Genomic DNA, 18671 nt, shown 5'->3' on the forward strand with positions numbered 1-18671 from the left:
CAAGAGAGCCACTCCAGAACTAAATATATCCCCTGTGACCACCGTCACACTCTCTCGGCATAGTATGTGCCGCGTGCGAGGCAGCCTTATCCCTCTTTTCCTGGAAATCACTCGCAGGCGTGCACAAGTCTCGCAGCCCGGTCTGCACGCTGGCACGCGGAATGTGACGATACGCCAGTTAATGATAAGTCAAGTGTGATTTATCGATTGCACACTTGGTCATTTGCTGCTTTCCCAGTGATTACGCCTCCTGAAGCTAGTCAGGTATATAATTAGAATCCACCATGACCCTGCGAGCCTTGCCATTCTTGATTCAGTTTGCACTTGGGCTTAGTTCACGAGCAATGAACTCCAGCTCATGTTACAGTATCTGTGTGCTTTGGATTCCTGAGTGAGATGAGCTAGTGAGGTGGAACCGTCCTTTCGCTTGCCAAAAGGTGGCTGAGGTTGGATGCAAGAAATTCTCCTGAGGTGAGTCAGAGCCTTCCTTTCTGATTGCCACTCAGGGCCTCTGGTCTGGTCCGCGATCATTCAGGAACCCTGGTCTGCAACGGCCATTGAGGTTTAAAAGACATGTGACACAGATCAGAAGCAATCAGTATTCCATATTGTCCCCATGAAATTCAGCAGCACGTTGCTTTGTGTGATTTGGATCAAGGCCCTGGGATTAGGGGAAAATGCTTCCCCGCAAGCCATTTCCCAGCTTCTCTTGCCTCATCCCCAAAGCGGCTGTTAGCCATGGGGGAGAGGAGGAGAAATGTGCTACAGGTACCGTCTGGCGTATTGGTCAGAATCCTGGACTGGGGGTTGGGAGATCCGGGTTCTCATCTCCCTGGGTGACTTTGGGCCAAACACGGATTCTTGGCCTAACTCGAGGTTGTGGAGTTGCTGTGAGAATAAAATGAAGAGGAGAAGAGGATTGTGTCAACTGCCTTGACTTCCTCATGAGCGAAGAGGTGGGATATAAATTTGATACATGCATAAATATAAGGAAAAGGCATTAGCTGGGTTCAGACAACACACTGTCTGGGTTTCTACAACAAGGCAACTCTGTAGTTGAACCTGGGAGGGGGTTGTCTGGGGGGCTTATTTTGGGGTTAGAAGGTTATACAGTTGTGGTTGTATGACTCCCAGTGCTCTGCCTCTGCACTGCACAACCCACCAGGGTCAAGACCAGCGACAAGTGAACTGCTTGGCAAGAGCAGAAATCCCCCTTACCACTCATGCCAAGTGGCTTGGGGGAGCAGCACTGGCAGCTGCCCCAAAGGGGCGCTTAGGGGCTGTCGGAGGCACTGAGATTGCTGCAGCCACCTTGCTTGCAAGCCCTGATCTGGGCTGAGCAGCAGCCAACCCTGTTCCAGTAGAGCCGGCTGGAGGTTCCTCTTCCTCCCTGTTGTCCTGTGAGTGGAGCCGGCTGGAGCCGGGGGTCAGACTAGATGGCCTGGGAGACCCCTTCTGACTCGCTCTGTTCCTATGTTTCTGTTATGCAAAAAGCAGCGAAAATACTTCTCCTCAAGTTAAATAACCAAGGCAACCAACAGAGTGAGGCAATTCCTTTGTTTATTGCAATAGACGGGGAGAGCCCGCTCTGCCAGAATCTCTCCGAAGCACAAACACACAAATCATCTCCTTTTGCACCCTAACTCGGCCGCCATAGCGCTCCCCAATTCCCTCACTGGACAAGGTATGTACTAAGGGGGTACAGTCTTTCCATCCGCCTACTTCATATCTCCCATCTCATCCCACTGCATGCATCTACATACATCACACGTGCATTACAATTAGTCCATTGTCTATTCGAGGTGTGTGAGATACTATTGATATGTTGGCGACATACAGGTATGTGAGGGGGTGTCACACGGAGGTGGGGAGAGACCTGTTCTCCCCTGCAGAGGAAGGCAGGACGCGCTCCAACGGAGCAAAGCTCAGGGAGCCAAGGTTCCATTTGGATGCCAGGAAGCACTTCCGGACAGTCAGGACCCCAAGTGTGGAATGGGCTTTCCTGGGAGGTGGTTGGGGCCCCATCGATGCGGGTGTTCAAGGATAGGCAGGACGTCCACATGGTGGGCATGTCGTGAGCGGAGCCGGCTGGAGCCGGGGGTCAGACTAGATGGCCCGGGAGGCCCCTTCTGACTCGCTCTGTTTCTATGTTTCTATATTCATCAACCTATTATGCCCACGTGTTCATAATTACAAGTTCACTAGTTCACTCCTTTCTGGCTTCACCTTGCCCTACTACCCCCTGTCTCACAAAACTACTGGGAGTATGAGATGGAAGGTTGCCTCCTTTCTTCAACCCAATTCTCTTTTCCTCCCTTCCACATTCCTTCAGACAGGCTCCATGGCGTGGTTGTTTGCCTCACTGTTTCTCAATCACTGAGTTACTTCCTTCACTTCTACATCTTGGTCTGGGAGCATGGGAAGGAAAGCAGCTCCTGGCCGGGCCTTCTGGCTAACCTGTGTATGGTGGCACCCAGTCCTGACCCTGCTAGCCATGGAAATGGCGTTGTTTGCTCATTCCCTTAGTTGGAGATGAGTTGGTTGCTAGACATAATTGATTGGTGTCTCAGAAGTATGGATTTCAATTCATGGTATTCATTATATCTCTATACCTCAAACAGGTGCATCCCCCTGGTAAGTTTACCAAGTTTAAACATCCATTATAAAAGCATATTGATATGCAATTTTAAAAACACATCCAAACTGTTGGGTGGACAATTTTTGCTGGTGGCACGACCGGTGTCTTAGCTACCAGCACATTAACTGTCCAGCATCTTTGCCTAGCTCTCTTTGCAACCCCCACTCCACTCCCACGCCTCAGGATTTAGGAAGATCTTCTTGAGCAAACCTTTCTGTCTGGGGATTAAGTGCTGCTTCTGGCTCCAATTTGCAAATCAGCACCGCCCATCAGACTAGCCGCCACATCAAAGAAAAAGCTGCATCATGCATCACGGCGCACCTTGTGTGCCAAATTGCTCGCGGCCTCTACAGCTGCAGCTAAGCACAGGCAGAGGTAGGTCCCAGGTGCTTCAGAGTTTAATTCCAAAATGCCTCTGCCAGCACAGCCAATGGCCAGGAATGCTGGGAACTGAGGACCAACCATCTGGAGATCTTCTTTCTGTCCAGAAGAATCAGTGGATCCCAGCTCCAATCAAGCCAGAAGCTTCTATAGAAGCAAAAATGGGGAAAATGAGACCGTCATACTTTGGACACTCTCTTATTTATTTATTTATTTGAACATTTCTATGCCGTCCCTTGCCGAAGCCTCGGGGCGGCTTACAACACAATAAAATACAATAAAATACAAAAGTAACAATATAAAATTAAAATTAACAATATAAAATAAATAAAAAGTATAAAAGATATAAAAGAAGTTATAAAAGAAGTCACCCTGGCCAGATAAATAAGCAAATATTGTTAACAATTAAAATGATGTTTAAATAAAAAGGTCTTCACCTGGCGCCGAAAAACAAATAATGATCGGAGAAGGCAAGACTCCTTGGAAAAGATAATCACGCAAGGCAGAAGAAAAGGAGGAATACCAAGTATGCGATGGATGAACTCCAAAAAGGAAGCCTCTGCCTTGAACTTAGAAGAGCTGAGAAGGGCTATCGAGGACAGGACGTTTGGAGAGCATTCATTCAGCGACAATTTGATGGCACGTAACGATAACAATTTTTCAGTCCACTTCTGTTCGAAGTCAAGTCTACGCAACTTATAACCCCCCAAACTGTAGCCCAGCAACTGCACAGACAGAAATTTCCTTTCCTTTCCTTTCCTTTCCTTTCCTTTCCTTTCCTTTCCTTTCCTTTCCTGCTGCCATTTCAACACAAGGTTTCCAGAAGAGAAAACAGCCTGTATGCTGTTTAGACCGAAAAAGCCTACGGTTCACAGAGACATGCTCCAGCCAGCTTCTGGATGGTTTTTGTTGGAGAAGACCATTTCCAAGAAAACTTCTCCTTCAGACTGGTCATTTCCCCCTTTTCTTTCCCCACCCCTTTTTCCTTGTGTGCTGTGACTTTTTAGATCATGAACCTGAAAGCGGGGAGTGTCTGGCTTAATTGATGATATGTAAGTCACTCTGAGAATGGTTTTGGCTGAGGAGTGGCACACAAATCCTTCAAGTTAATTAGTATAACTACTTTTTATACCTCTTATATTTATTAGATTTTAAATCCACCCAATCAAATAATCAGTTTTCTGTTTTGTTCAGTCGCAAAGTTGTGCCCGACCCATCATAATCCCACAGACAACATTCCTCCAGGCCTTCCTGTCCTCCACCATCCCTTGGAGTCCGCCCAAGCCCACTCCCACTGTCCCAGTGATCCCATCCAGCCACCTCATCCTCTGCCGTCCCCTCCTTCTTTTGCCGTCAATCGTTCACAGCATTAGGCTCTTCTCCAGTGCGTCCTTCTTTCTCATTAGGTGGCCAAAGTATTTGAATTTCATCTTCAGGATCTGACATTCTAAAGAACAGTCAGGGTTGATTTCCTTTAAGATTGACTGATCTGATTTCTTTGCAGTCCAAGGGACTCTCAGGAGTCAGTTTTACATGGGTTAATTCATAAATCCACTCCATACCACATCATCATTAAAATGCAATTTCGAAAATATTCTGCAAAAAATGGTGGATCGGGGTGTGTGTGGAATATGCTTCTCTTATAATGCCATCCTATCAGTATTTACTCTGAAGTTCCACTGAATGCAAGAATACTCTTGGGTGAGCAAATACAGAATCACAGAATAGAGGAGTTGGAAGGGGCCAAGAAGGCCATTGGGCTCAGCCCCCTGCTCAGAGAAGGGCTCCGGGTTAAACCGTCCTTCTCAGATAGGATAGTAGCCACAATATATTTTATCTAAGGAATGCATTCCTAATCATTTAAATCCTAAAACATGCACTTTTGTACTCATTTGGCATATTTTTGAAATAAGACTGATGCAAGAACATTTAGGAATGAGCAAAAAGAAATCTCAGGGAAAAAAGTCCATCTGAAATCCAGTTAGGATCAGACCCAGAACAGTGCTAACACTTGGGCTTCTGACCCATGGGAGAAAAAATCCCCAAAAAACACAAAAGCAAATTTGCATATGTTAAATTACATGTGCTCTAAACCCCCCCCCCCCCCCCCCGTGTGCATGTGTGTATGTGTGTTTAAGGGTGTATGTCTCCTAAGGAGAGCACTGTTTGTAAAAGGGACAGATGGACAGGACTGATGGGGCATCTGATTTTGGAAAAAGCTCAAGCCAAAAGATTCAAGCCAGGGTAGCAGCTGAAGACTCTCCAAGTCTCTCCATCTGAACAGCACAAGGTACAGTAACTTAAACTGCCCCCAGACTAGCAGAAAATATGACTAGTAGCTCCTGACTGGACTGAAGCAAGTCACCTGGCTTGCTCTGGTTATTATTATTATTATTATTACATTTTATACTGCCCATAGCCAAGGCTCTCTAGGCAGTTAACAGCAATAATCATAGAATCATATTCTCAAGTCACCCATCCCAATTCTGACCAGGCCTGACCCTGCTTAGCTTCCAAGATTAGGCAGGATCAGGCACTTCAGGCTACACTCTCTGGTGGGCTGAAAGGTCCCTCATCCAGGGGACCAGATGCAGCCATCAGGGACCCTGGACATTCACTTCAGCAAGCGCCCATGGACAGCGAGATGGTGGGCCGCTGGCTCCCCAGGGATTTGAGCCTCCAAATGAAATATTTGGGGCCCAGCTCCGGTGCCACATCTGGTCAGCCACCCGATGTCAGGCGTTCTTCGCCCCAGAATGCACCTTGCAATCTGGGCCCTGCAGTTCAGTGAGCGATCCCTTCCACTTCACCTTTCCATTCTGCAGCTAGGCCGGATGGCTGCAGGATCAGGTTCAGACTGTGAGCTGTTCTGTTTTTTTCCTCATTCTGTGCTTATATCAGCGAGCTGGGGGCACAGTGGAAGGAGTGTTGGGCTGAGACTCTGAGATCCAGGTTCTGGCCGTGACCACTTGTCCATGAAGCTCACAGGGCGACTTTGGGCCAGGCATGGGCTCTCAGTCTAACCTACCTTGCAGGATTGTTGTGAGGGTAAAATGGAGAGGAGGAGAAGGGTGATGAGATGAGCGGCTTTGGGTTCCTTAAAGCAGAAAAAGGAGGATAATATTATAAAAAACACTATTATTATTGTCTTTCAGTACTCAAAAACTTGCACAATCTTTTGTAACGTTTTGATTGAACCTAATAAAAGTATTGTCTAATTCAGGAATTTGGGTTCTCTTCCCTACCTCTGGGTTTCACAAAACCTGCAAAAGTGTGCAATTTGAAGAATGACTATGTTTTGATTGATATATCAATCAAGGAGGTGCTGGGTTGGCTGCATGTTACACATTATCAAGGGACACCGATTTCCATACTATTTCCATGTACCCATTTTACATGTTTGCATGCAAATGCAGAAATAAATAGAAATACATTAAATAGAAATACACTATATCTCACTATCATTGTGGAGGGCTAGCCACTCCGAGCTGCAGCCTGAAACAGCAAGGAGTGTAGTGTAGAAATGTTCTTATACGAATAGTTGACATTATTGTCATTAAAATGTATCAGTTAATAATAATAAGGCATTTCCAAAGTGGCTCCGTGCATGGCAAGGTATTTCTCCTCTGTCCTTCCCTTTCAGTGCTCAGCATAATTAAACCCTTCTATGTTTTCTCATTAGAAACCAGTAGATGGCGCTGATGTGCCATGAATGGCACAATCTTAGTAAGATTCCCCCGTGATTCCACATGCTGCTCCATGCTGATGTTGGGAAGTTTGGCAGCTGCTATTATAACTTAAAGTCTCAAACTTTTTATTATTTCTCAAAATGCTGAGCAAGGCTGTCTAGGACAATGTTCTGGAGGGTGCTCCTTCACAGAGCTGGAGGCAACTGGATGGCACATCCCAACAGCTCAGAACTGCTTTCCCTGAAAGTGCCAAGACTTTGGGAAGCTTCTGTGCAGAAAAGCTGCTCTGAATGCTGCAATCAAGAGATAACGTATTGCAGACTTGTTTCTCTGGACACCGAAACAACAGTCTTAACGGCTAACATGCTTGTTCTGGAATAAGCCTTGCTGGATGTGGTTCACATCAAAAATGGACAATCGGAAGCGTCTTCCTCCACACTTGCAGGGAAAGCTGCGGGCCACGCCATTTTTTGCTGCGCCACTTGGCTCACTGACCCTCCCTAGAGCTTGCGGCCTGGAGGCAGAGCTGTCCTGTGGCTTTTGCTCCCGTCTCCACCTCCCTCCCACCTGAGTGCCTGCCTTGCATGCAAAAGTTTAAGGTCTCAGGTTCAGCCTTATCCAGCACCATTAGCTATGCTGGCTACAACTGATGGAACTCACAGCTGGTGGTCCACAAAACCCCCACATCAACAGGGAAGCTACATGGACCAAGGGGCCAAGTCAGTATAGACCAGCATCCTGTGTTCCTCATTAAATCATTTTTTATTGAGAACCATGAGGACTAGAATCTTACTTTATGTCTAGAGGAAAGACCATAGCTCGTGGCTCAGTTGGAACGCCAAAGCTCCCAGATTCAGTTCCCAGAATTTCTAGGAAGGGCTGGCAAGGCCTCTGCCAGTCAGTGTTGGGTAAACAGAGGAAGGTGCTATCAGTGCTATTTAGCATCATCTTCTGCCTTCAGCTCTTCCCAGCATGATGGCCTTCTCCAGGGACTCCTGCCTTCTCATGGTATAGCCAAATAGGACAGCCACTATTTTGTCATTTTAACTTTCAGGGAAATCTCTGGTCTAATTTGATGCAGGACCCATGCGTTTGTCTTTCGGTCACTCCAGGTTATTTGCATGGACCTTAACATGATCTGCTGAGGTCCTTCTCTGGGAGCCCTCTTTGAAAGAGGCTAGAAGAGCAGCCAGTAGGAGAAGGGCCTTCTCAGTGCTGGTGCCCCAACTGTGGCATCTGCTTTTCAGAGAGGTGTGCCTGGCTCTAACTCTTCATTCTTTTCAGTGCCAGGCCAAAACCATTTTATATGCCCAGTATTTTAATGGTTAGAATGATTTGATTATATATTGTTGCTTGTTAATTTTTTTCAGGTGCTGTTGTGGATGTTGCTGTCCTTGTTATTTTCATTTTTACTCTTTTCATAAACTGTCTGGAGATCCTGTTTGAATATAGACAGGATAGAAATGTTTTAAATAGATAGAAAAATAAATAAAATTTGTGATTCTTCCATAGTAGTGAATTTTGTTTCCTTAATGTCCAGCTGCAGTCCTGCTTTTGCACTTTCTTCTTTGACTTTTGCAGTCATTTCAATTTTGCACGGCTTACCTATGATTCTGGCCAAATTGCTTCGGTAGGTTTTGTTGTCATGTTAAAAACTTAGGGAATCTGGAAGGGAGGGGTATGGTGGGAAAGATGGGCATTTCTAATTCACTTTGGGGAATTCCCTTAAAAAACAGCAGCCTCGTTCCAGGATAGATGTACAAATGCTCCGCACTCGTCCTAAGAACTGCTTTTGACAGATCAATGGCAGCTTCTGGTTAGGGGGTGGCAGCATAACCACAAGATGGCAGCAAAACTGGAATTGCTCTTATTTCTCCTGGAAAATGGACTATGGAAGAAGAGGAGGCGCTATTTGAGGGTGAGCATTCGAGTATTAATTCCAGGAATGAAAGGTGCAATTCTATGCAAGTTTAGACTGGAAAAGGGCTCTCTTTCTATTGCTTCTTCTGCTTTTGAACCACTTTAATTCTTTTGACATTTAATGTGCTATCCACATTCCAGTGGCATAGAGGATAGAAGGGGTGTAGCTGTTCAAGGGGAAAGGACCAGGTTCACATCCCAAGACTGTGTGGTCTTTGGGCAAGTCGCTTCCTCTCAACACTTCACGGGTCATTGTGAACATAAAATGAAATGCATCCTGTCTTTCTGCCCTAAAATCCTTGGAGTATTCACCAGATCCAAGCACATCATAACTCCTATTACCTTATTAACCCTTTTAAAAACCCAATGGGGCAAGTCAGTGTCCTAATGTGCAAGTAACAATATAGGCCTCCCTTCTAAGAAGCTTGCAAGAATGGCTTAAGCATTTTATTTTATTTTTTTGGTACGCCTTTCATGCTACTCTTCTGACCGAAAATCTACAATTTTGCTTCATCATACCTTTCTCTTTTGCTTCACTGCCAGATCCAGCCAAACTTATGGCCGTTTAAGTGCCACTGAATTCAGCAGAAAATACGTCTGCCTACTTCTTACACCCCTGATCTGCCTCCTCTTGTCTCTTCTGTCCTCTGCACAAGCCAGTGCGGTACGAGAGGCTGAGAATTACTGATTGGACCAAACTCACCTGGGGAACTCCAGAGGCCAAGCAGGGACTGGAACCAGTCCTCTTCCTCCACTGTGCCAAGCTGGCCCTTAAGTTCCACATTTTCTTGACTCTCCCGTGGATCATATAGCACCCCCCTTTGGTGGGGTAGTGCCTTTGATGCACCATCCCTGGTGGACATTGCATAGGTGATATGACACATGCAATGAACTATCTCCCTTTCTCATGGCGATAGATTTAGGCAAAAGCGGGGCAAGCATTCCATGCCGCCTGCTTTTCTTGCACAAGCCGGAGAGGTGGGGTGGTTTTCCGTCTGCTGCTGATGTCCTGCAGTGTCCGCTCTTCATGAAAACCTTCTCTCTTTGGGACCAACACTGCAATCGAGGGATCTTGGGGAAGAGGCGCTACAGTGCCGTGATGTGCTGATATCGGGGAGGAGGTGTGGGGTGGCCGAGAAGGAATGGGGTTGGAAACAGCTCCACACAGTTACTCTACCAGCCCCACTGTAAAAAAAGGTGAAAATAGTCTGTTGGTTTTCATGATCTTTTCAGGGCTTCTTTTACTATTCAATGGCCGGTGTCTTTTCTGCCATTGGCTGGGAGCCGTTATCCACATAGCTCTGACCGTGCGATTGTCTTGACCTGCCATCCCTGCGCAAGACACAAGTGAGCATTCTGCATCCTGGGCGGGATCTTAGCCCGGCGGCACAGCACGAGGTCACGGGGCCGGAGCCCCATGTTCAAGCCTTGGTGTTCCTCAACCTTGGGCAACCACTGCCTTCAGGGTGGACAACAAAAGGCCTTCCCTGAACTGGTGGGCTCAGATATTTGGGACGGCAACACCCAAATGGCCAGTGGTCAGGCATGTTGGGCATTGTGGTCCAAAACCTCTGGATGGTACAGCTTGGGAAAGGTGGACCTGGACAGAAGGCAACACCTGACAGGTACTCTATTTGCATGTTACAGGCAGGCACCAAACCCATCTTGTCCTTTCTTCTTTTAACCTGTGCAGCACGTGCGAAAGAGCTTCCACACAGCAAGCTCTGTGTGTTTTTTACAGGAAATTGAGTTAATTTTCCTTGAACATGGATTATGCCCATATTTTAAGGCAGCCTCTCCTAGCCTGATGCCCTGCAGGTGTTTTGGACTCCAGCACCCCTTATCCCTGGCCACTGTGACATGCTGGCTGGGCATGATGGAAACTCTGCATCCAAAACATCGGGAGTTTTGGAAAACAGCTATAATGCTTTTCATGTTTATTAAAGACCTCTCTATCCACATCTGAGATAACTCACAACAGTTCCAGGATGCAGCTTGCAGGTTTTCTCCGACGGCACATGCCTTCGGATAAAACGACTTTGTCAAAGTCACTTTGGGAGACCAGCAGCTTTTCTACACAAGGCTGTTAATTTGCTGTATCTTACATTTGGTTTCGTTGCAGTAACACAGTTTTTCCTTTCCCGCTTTTCCACAATAGCACATACATAATAAGAAATTGCATTTTGCTTCCATCATTAAAAGTCACACTTTCCCTCCTCCCAAAAAGCAGAAGAAATGAAAAATGGGAAGGTTACAATACCATAACTTAGATGATAAGTTATGATAAGTTGATAAATTTCAACCACTGGTTTGCAGACTGGTGCCAGTCTGCCAGTTTTCCTGTTGGTCCATGGGGGGGGTGGTTTGGCACAACCTGCCATGGGGGGGGGGGGAGAGACAGCTTTCTATTTCTGCCTCAGTGGTCCTCAAGGCGGTTTTCCTGTTTTCACCGGTCCACAACTGTGGAAAGGTTGAAAACAGCTGATCTAAGGAACCCATGAACAACCGTGAGTAAGGGAATGACAAATGGGATTAATACCCTATCTAGAAAAGATGTATTTCTGAGTTTTAGAGCCCTGTTTTTGGATGAGGCAGTTCTAACTGCATACAGAGATTGTACACCAACCTGGGTCCTTGACATTGATCTTAATGTTGTAAGCCGCCCCGAGGCTTCGGCGAATGGGGCGGCATAAAAATGTTTTAATAAATAAATAAAATAAATAATGTCACATGAGGATACTGATGTGATGACCTTGAAAAACTCTGGGACCTCTTCCAGACGAACAATGTAAAGAATATTTTTCCTAATTATTTGTTTTTCCCAAGGACTTTTTGGCCCATGGGGAAAATTCCCCCCTCACCAATGTTTCTCTCCCTCCCCCCAGTCTTCTCCTAAACCACCACATTTCCACATGAGGAGACTCAGAAGGAATCTGTCGGCGACATACAGGTGCGCGAGCGGGTGTCACACGGAGGTGGGTAGAGACCTGTTTTCCCCTGCAGAGGAACGCAGGATGCGCTCCAACGGAGCAAAGCTCAGGGAACCATGGTTCCATTTAGATGCCAGGAAGCACTTCCTGACAGTCAGGACCCCGAGGGTGTGGAATGGGCTTCCACGGGAGGTCGTTGAGGCCCCATCGGTGCGGGTGTTCAAGGATAGGCTGGACGTCCACATGGTGGGCATGTCGTGAGCGGAGCCGGCTGGTGCCGGAGGTCAGACTAGATGACCCGGGAGACCCCTTCCGACTCTTTCAGTTTCTATGTTTCCACATAAAGGAGAGATAGAACACAATGCCAGATAGCTACATAGTGCAAGGACTTTCTGGACCCTGCTTTGCCTGTGAAAGAACCTTAAATGATCAGTGAACAGGTGAAAAGGACAGGAAGTGCATCTTTTGTCTTACTTCCTTTTGGAGTTCTACCATTTGCAACAATTCCTGGTAGGCCCACAATACCCATTGAAGAAACCTCCTGGTCCACAATTTTCACGGGTACATCTCCCACCTCGAAGGGTGCGGGTGTCCACAAAGTCATCTTGCACCCTCACGGAAAAGAAAAAAGAAAAGAGGTTTAGGATTTCCTTGCCTATCCCTCCATCTCTCCACTTCAGCGGATACCTGTCCACATTTCTGACAAAAAGGGTTAGACATTGCATTGGGAAAGTCCAAATAAATCCTCAGATAAGAAGATATGCCTTTGCATGTCCTTTCATAGAATATCTGGCAGCAGTGCCCTCGCCCTTCTCCACTCAAAGGGACTAGAGCTTTTCACCCAGCTCCACATGCCCGGGAAAAGCCGGCAGCCCAGGAAGTTCCATGACTCATGTTTTCCCTTGCAGAATTGGCCCCCTTTCCTTGCAGAATCAAGCTGCATTTCCTTTCCAATGTCAAAATACCTACGCAGCCCACCTTCGCCTTAAGGAATTCTGTACCTCTGATCGCAAAACCCACAGCATTTTAAACCTACTTGATTGCTGCAACTCCTGATTGTTTTATTTGTCATCTGTTACCGAGCCTTTGGTGGGTAGTGTTTTTCCTGATGTCTATGATGCTTCCGCGATGCTTCTGCATGATTCCCCACTGTCCTCACCTTCTCACCCATTCAGAATCTCACCACTGCCTTGAAACTTGAAATGCGTGTCTCTGCTCTGGGAACTTGCATTCGGTGGTCGTACTGGCTACCTGGCAGCGGTGTTGCAGGTTTTGCAGAGGGGATCCCAGGTGTTTTCACCAATAAAACCACTGAGGTTTGAGGCAAGGGCATCCTCCAGTGGATCGGATCCGTGTGTACATTCTCCCGGGCTGCAATTCCGGGATTTCCTGACAGTTCTTCACATATTTCATTAGCACGTTGCACTCTATGACTGTGGCTGTGCTAATTTTGGTCATCCAGCTTCCTCTTCCCCACCTCCCCTCTCCAAAACAGCTCTCCCTTTTGGTATCCCACCAGCCCCCTGCTGGTGGGAGGTGGCAGGCTTCAGCGCCTGCAGCCCTGACTTCAGCTGCCTGAGAGGGACGCTGGGGTGCTGCGGCATTTCTTTCCCAAAAGCTGCATTTACACTGAGGGTCCACAACACTTCTGGGCCAGCAGCAAACCGGCTCTCCTCCCCGCTGCCTGGGGATTTCTTCCCCGGAGGTCCCGGCTCAGCTGTCTTTTCCCCACTATAATCAGACTTTCCAGCCTGACTTTTGCTGCCCCTCCAGCCTTGGAGAAGAAATTCTACAGTCCAGGAAGAACAAGGGCTACCAATTCAAGAGCTATGACATGTGGGGAGAAGGCTGAACCCTGAATCAGAGGCTCTCAGTTGACAAGGGGTCCCCCAGATGTCATCAAAACTGAGCTCCAGCACATGCGTGGCAGCCTCTTCCCCTTCTGCTTTCCCACTCCTTCGGGGGCAGTCACGGTGCGACTGCAGTCCCCGGTGCCCCCTGGAGAAGCTGCTTTGCTGCTGAAGAAAAATCAGGCCAGAGCCTGGATTCTAATCTGGGTTAGTGGTTCCCTGTTCCCCAGAGCAAGCCATGGCTGTGATCAAGGGGGCACAGAAGAGGAGACAGAGGAATTTCACGGTGCCAAAGAGATGGCTGTGAAGGGAGTGAGGAGACGAAAGATGCGGAGCCAGCCCCAGGATGCCCGTTCTCCAGATGCGAGGCCATGGTGCAAGTCAACCTGCCCCCGTAGGGATTGCAGCGCACCCACCCGTCAAAAGCTTGTGGGTTTCAAAGGGAGCGGATCAGTTAACGAATTATTGCATCCACCTTGCCCCATCGCTTCTCATTTACCGCCCCCACCCTGCTTAAAGAGAAGGAATTGGCCAAGAGAAACGTCCATGGTTTAGGGAAGTAAAGGAGGAGCGTTTGGTTTGGACAGCATCCTGCAGGCCCCCAAAGAGCCCGGGGAATCCAGTGCCACCGCCCCTTCTGAGTCTGCCTCTGAACTTTTTAGGTGGCATGCCTTATGCTGTCGATCCTTAGCCCCAGATGAGTCCAGCACCCTGGACACTATCAGCGGATCGATTGTATTTTTTAAACTTGGGCCGTGCGATGTGGAGGTGGATGCAGTGGCTTGGCAACGGAGTTTGGGAAAGCACAGCTGCCGCACAGAACTGGAAGAACCAGTTGCTGGTTCCCATCTCTTCCCAGTGCCTGGTCTGGCTCTGCTTGGAGCTCTTCTTGTCCTGCCTTTGCTCTGCATTTTCCTCCATGGAACACGAGGGGTGCTAATTTGGTCTGTTTTGCTTCTCCTCCTGCAGGCTTTACATGGGGATTTGGTGTCAGCAGCAGATCCGTGGCTGTGTGAAGGGTGCCTTTGCTTCACTGCGATGCAGAGAGTGATTGCCTGCAATGAACGTGGCCACGGATTCCTCTCTCATGCGATGCCACAGTCCGGAGCCTCTGGGCAGGCCTCTCAGGGCTGGGCGAAGTCTTGGAAAAGTCCGGATTTGCATATGCTAATTTGTGTGTTCTATAATGCATCCTCCCCCACCACCCAGCGCTTCCCAGAGCTTTGGGGTACTGAATGAAAGATGGTCCCTAGTGCTACCTCTGGTAGAGTAGGGTAGGGTAGGGTGGGGTAGGCCAGGCTTCAGGTTGAGCTTGGAGTTGTCTGCTGTCCAGTTGGAGATGCAAGTCCATCCATTTAATCCAGCCTCCCCAAACCTTGTGACTCCCAGGTGGTTTGGAGGACGCCTCCTGGCACTGCAGAGAGGACAGACACCCAGGGCTAGAGCACCTGCTGTGCAAGCAATGAGCAGGCAGAGTTGATGCCCAGATCGGGCAGGAAAAATCTGCCCGAAACCTGGAGCACTGCAACCGATCACTGTCAGCGATGCTGGGCCAGATAGAGCAGGGGTCTTCACTCAGGCTAGGCAGCCTCCCATGTTCCCATTCCTGGCTCTTGGCCATGCTCTCCATGGCCGAGGGGACTTGGGTCCAAACTATCTGAGGGGTTCCAGGCAGGAAAAAGCTGCTTTACTCCAATACACTCCTTCAAGTGAGGTTCCTTCCTTCTCTGTGGTGGCCTCCTCCATTATGAATGCTACGGATTGTTCTGTCACATCAGAGGACTCATTTATCACTGTAAGCAGTCCTGAGCCGCTCATCAGAAAGGACGGGATATAAATGTTTTAAATAAATAAATAAATACAATTTTAGTGTTGCATTGACTGGGATACAAGGACCTACCTGGTATTGTAATCAGGGCAGGAATGTTTTGCATTGTGTCTTACTTAATAAGGGCTGCCTTTTGTATCTTGCTTCAGGAGTGTTCTGTTGTCTCCTCAGAACACCAGAGACTACAGTGACTGATTTTTTACTGTAATGGGTTGATTGCAGCTTGATGGACAATTAATTCTTTAATTCTGTTGCAAGTTACCTCGGGTCTTTCGCCTTTGAGGAAAGCATGTAAGATTTGTAATAGCGCCTGAAGTACTGCAGTCCCACAGGGATGGAGACTGTTGGGAAAGCCCACGAGAAGCCACGGCCTCTGTCCTGATCATGAATCAATGGTTCACATGTTCTAGGAAGCGTCGTGGTATGAAGAATGGAGGGTCAACCAGGCAGATATACTGGCAAAATGAAAACAGTGGTGAATGTTCCTATCGCAACATAATTTGGTTGGTTATAGTGTTGCTGTTGTCTGTGTGATGTTGTCTCTGAGTTGTGGAGACTTCCAGAATATCCTACCCACAGCAGTCCTGCTCAGCTCTTCTAAATTCAAGCCTATGGCTTCCTTTATGGACCCCATTCGACTCATATCTGGTGTTCCCTTTCCTCTTCTGCCTGCCACTTTCCCAGCTTCTTATAATAAGGAAGGCATCATTTGAGGCCTGGCAGCTTAGAATAAATCTTCATTTTTGTTGTAGTTCTGCTCATGGCCAGCAGGTGGCAATGTCATCCTTCTCCAAAGTCACTCATGAGAAGGCAGCTTTCCAAGAATGGCCGAACAGCGCCACCGAGGCAGCCAAGCCGTTCCACCATGTTTCATGAAGGGCTGGCGCTCTGCTTGGGAGGATGCTCTTGCTGGCCTTAGACTCTGGAGTGCGTCCCCCAATCTGGTGATTCCCCAGATGCAGGTCTGTGCTGGCTGGGAATGATGGGAGGCCAGCAGGTTGGGGAAACATCTGAGCAAGGCAGAAGCGGCCTCCTGGGCCATCTAGTCTGACCCCCAGCTCCAGCCGGCTGCGCTCATGACATGTAACAATGCTCTTGACTGCCTGGCCTTTGGGCTGCGTGGGGAGTGGTGAGTTAACTTAGGGCCGAGAAGAGCCTGCCTTCTGCACTTTTCTGCCACCCACTGCCTCCCACAGCATCTGCTGCCTGAAGCCACTGCCTGCTTCAGTCTGCCTAACGATAAAGCCGGCCACATATATAGCTAGGAGATCCAGTGCAACACCAGACAAGGTACAATCCAGTGCGGAGCATGCTAAAGCACGGTGTTTGACCATGGCAGTGAGCTTCGTGATGAAGGACTTGTATTGCTTAGATGATCCTTTTGCAGCCTGGTGCCCTCCAGGTGTTCTGGACTTTGCCTCCCGTGAGTCCCACCCACTGCGACTCATTGCCAGGAACGCTGGTAGCAGAAGTCCAAGCATCTGGTAGGTTGGTTTAGAGTGGTGCAATTTACGAAGTGTTTAATTAGCATTGTAGCAAGTCCCCAACCCAAGATGAAAAATTGAGGCTGGGGGAATATTGCAATAATTCTTGACCCACTGGATTGGTTTGGGAAGGATGCTAACATGCTCTCTAATCAGCCAGGAAGGAGTTACTGTAATTTCCCATCTATAGGACGCCCCCCACTTTTCCTACCCATCTCCAGCGAGCAAGCTGCTACTGGGCCCCCGCGGTGCCTTGCTGCCCCCACATGCTGCCCCCCCGCCCACCCTCCCCCCCCCCCCCCCCCCCACCCCCCCCCCCTCCCCCCCCTCCCCCCACCCGGAATTCTTGTGCCCCCCCATGTATAAGATGCACCTCCATTTTTAAGTAAATATTTTAAAGAAAAAGTAGCATCTTATACATGGGAAAATAGGGTAATTCCATTTCTGTGGAGAACAAGAACAGGCGCGTTTTTGATACAGAATTTGTATGCAGCTTGCTTTTACTGAGAACAGAAAGACACCAGCAAATTGGTGAAGAGCAGTTGTGACTGGCGTCGATCCCGGATCTGTTGATTGTGAATGCGATGGCGTGCCTTCGAGGGTCCTAAATCTTTGGCAGGGGTCCGTGCCGTCTTGTGTTTCTCTTGGACACCTGTAGCCATTGCATGGGAAATGTCGTCATCTGGAAAGCAGAGGAAAATAGGAGCTGTTGGATGTTCACCGAAGGCACTCTGTTGCCTTCCTGACTGTTTTCTCTGGACTCACTCAAAAGGTAAAGGCATGTTGACTGAACTACCAGGTCTCACCAAGAAGGCCAAGAGAACCAAGAACCAACCACCAGCAGCACTCCCGTTTCTCTTCCAGCAGAGATCATCCAACAAGTTGACCAAGACAGTTTCTTTTGCAAAAGCAGGACTGGAGCCTGCCTGAAACGGATTTAGATACACCCGGTGGGTCAGGAGGGCCTGGAGCTGAGCCGCAGGCACTCGCTTAGGGACCATGCCCAGCGAGGGAGTGTGGGGTACTGTCCTGCCTATTTTGGCTGTGTTGTTACGCACTGGAGCACTCGGGGAGGATGTGTCTGTCGCAAGGGCTCAGCATTCTGCCGTGCAAGGAATCACCCCACTGGGTGCGCAAGAGGATCTTGCAGCTCTCTGGCGTGTCAGGGCTGCTCTGCAGGAGGCTGAAAATCTGTTCTGCCTACTCGTGGCGGCATCACAGAACTGAGCTCTGAGCACTATGTGGGAAGCATTTCTTTTCCTGCTTTTCTGCTGCATGACCTCCGGTATGGTATACCAGAATGTGCTAGGAGAAATTGCGTCTTCTTTGGCTAGTATGGTGTAGTGGTTAAGAGCATGGGGCTGGGGCTCAGGCGATCTGGGTTCGAGTCCCCACTCAGCCATGGAGCCAACTGGGTGACTTTGGGCCAGTCACGGACTCTCAGCCCAACCTACCTCACAGGGTTGTTGTTGTGGGGATAAGATGGAAGAGGAGAATGATGTAAGCTGCCTTGAGCCCTTTGTAGGAAAAAGGCAGGATATAAATCAATCAATAAATAAAATAAATAAAATAAATATCAGAAATAACCCATTTTCCCTGCTCTGAAAGAGATGCATAGAAAGTTTTGTTTACTGATGAAAGGGGAATTGGTGGGTCACAGCATCTTCGAAAGCATCTGTGAATGGTGGAAAGCAAGCATGCCGCAAATGCTTCGTGTAGAAAAATGCTCAGCCTCGTCTTGACATGCCAGGGGCTGAACCTACGATTTTGAAGCAAAAGACACGCTCTGCTGATGTTCCATGGCCCTTCCCCCAAAACCAGTTTCACCATTTCATTAGGTCATGCATGCTTCCTCCCCTCCATCCAAAACATCCCTATTCTTCCTCCCCCACTTCTGCGTGTCTGAGCACACGCTACATTAACTGCCTAGCAAGCAGTCAGACCTATTTCC

General features: G+C 48.3%; 1 long non-coding RNA gene across 2 annotated transcripts; it reads left to right on the top strand.

Annotated features, from left to right (window-relative positions):
• Positions 1–301: 301 nt before the first annotated feature.
• LOC123023075 lies at positions 302–15272 on the top strand. Of its 2 annotated transcripts, XR_006414625.1 has the most exons (3): positions 302–471; positions 11514–11578; positions 14378–15272. It is a non-coding gene; the product is annotated as an uncharacterized LOC123023075 (long non-coding RNA). The 2 variants fall into 2 exon arrangements; XR_006414624.1 differs by lacking the exon at positions 11514–11578.
• The last annotated feature ends 3399 nt before the right edge of the window (positions 15273–18671 follow it).

This window comes from Varanus komodoensis, unplaced genomic scaffold (genome assembly GCF_004798865.1).
Source record: "Varanus komodoensis strain SLA01 unplaced genomic scaffold, ASM479886v1 scaffold2, whole genome shotgun sequence".
NCBI lineage: Eukaryota > Metazoa > Chordata > Lepidosauria > Squamata > Varanidae > Varanus > Varanus komodoensis.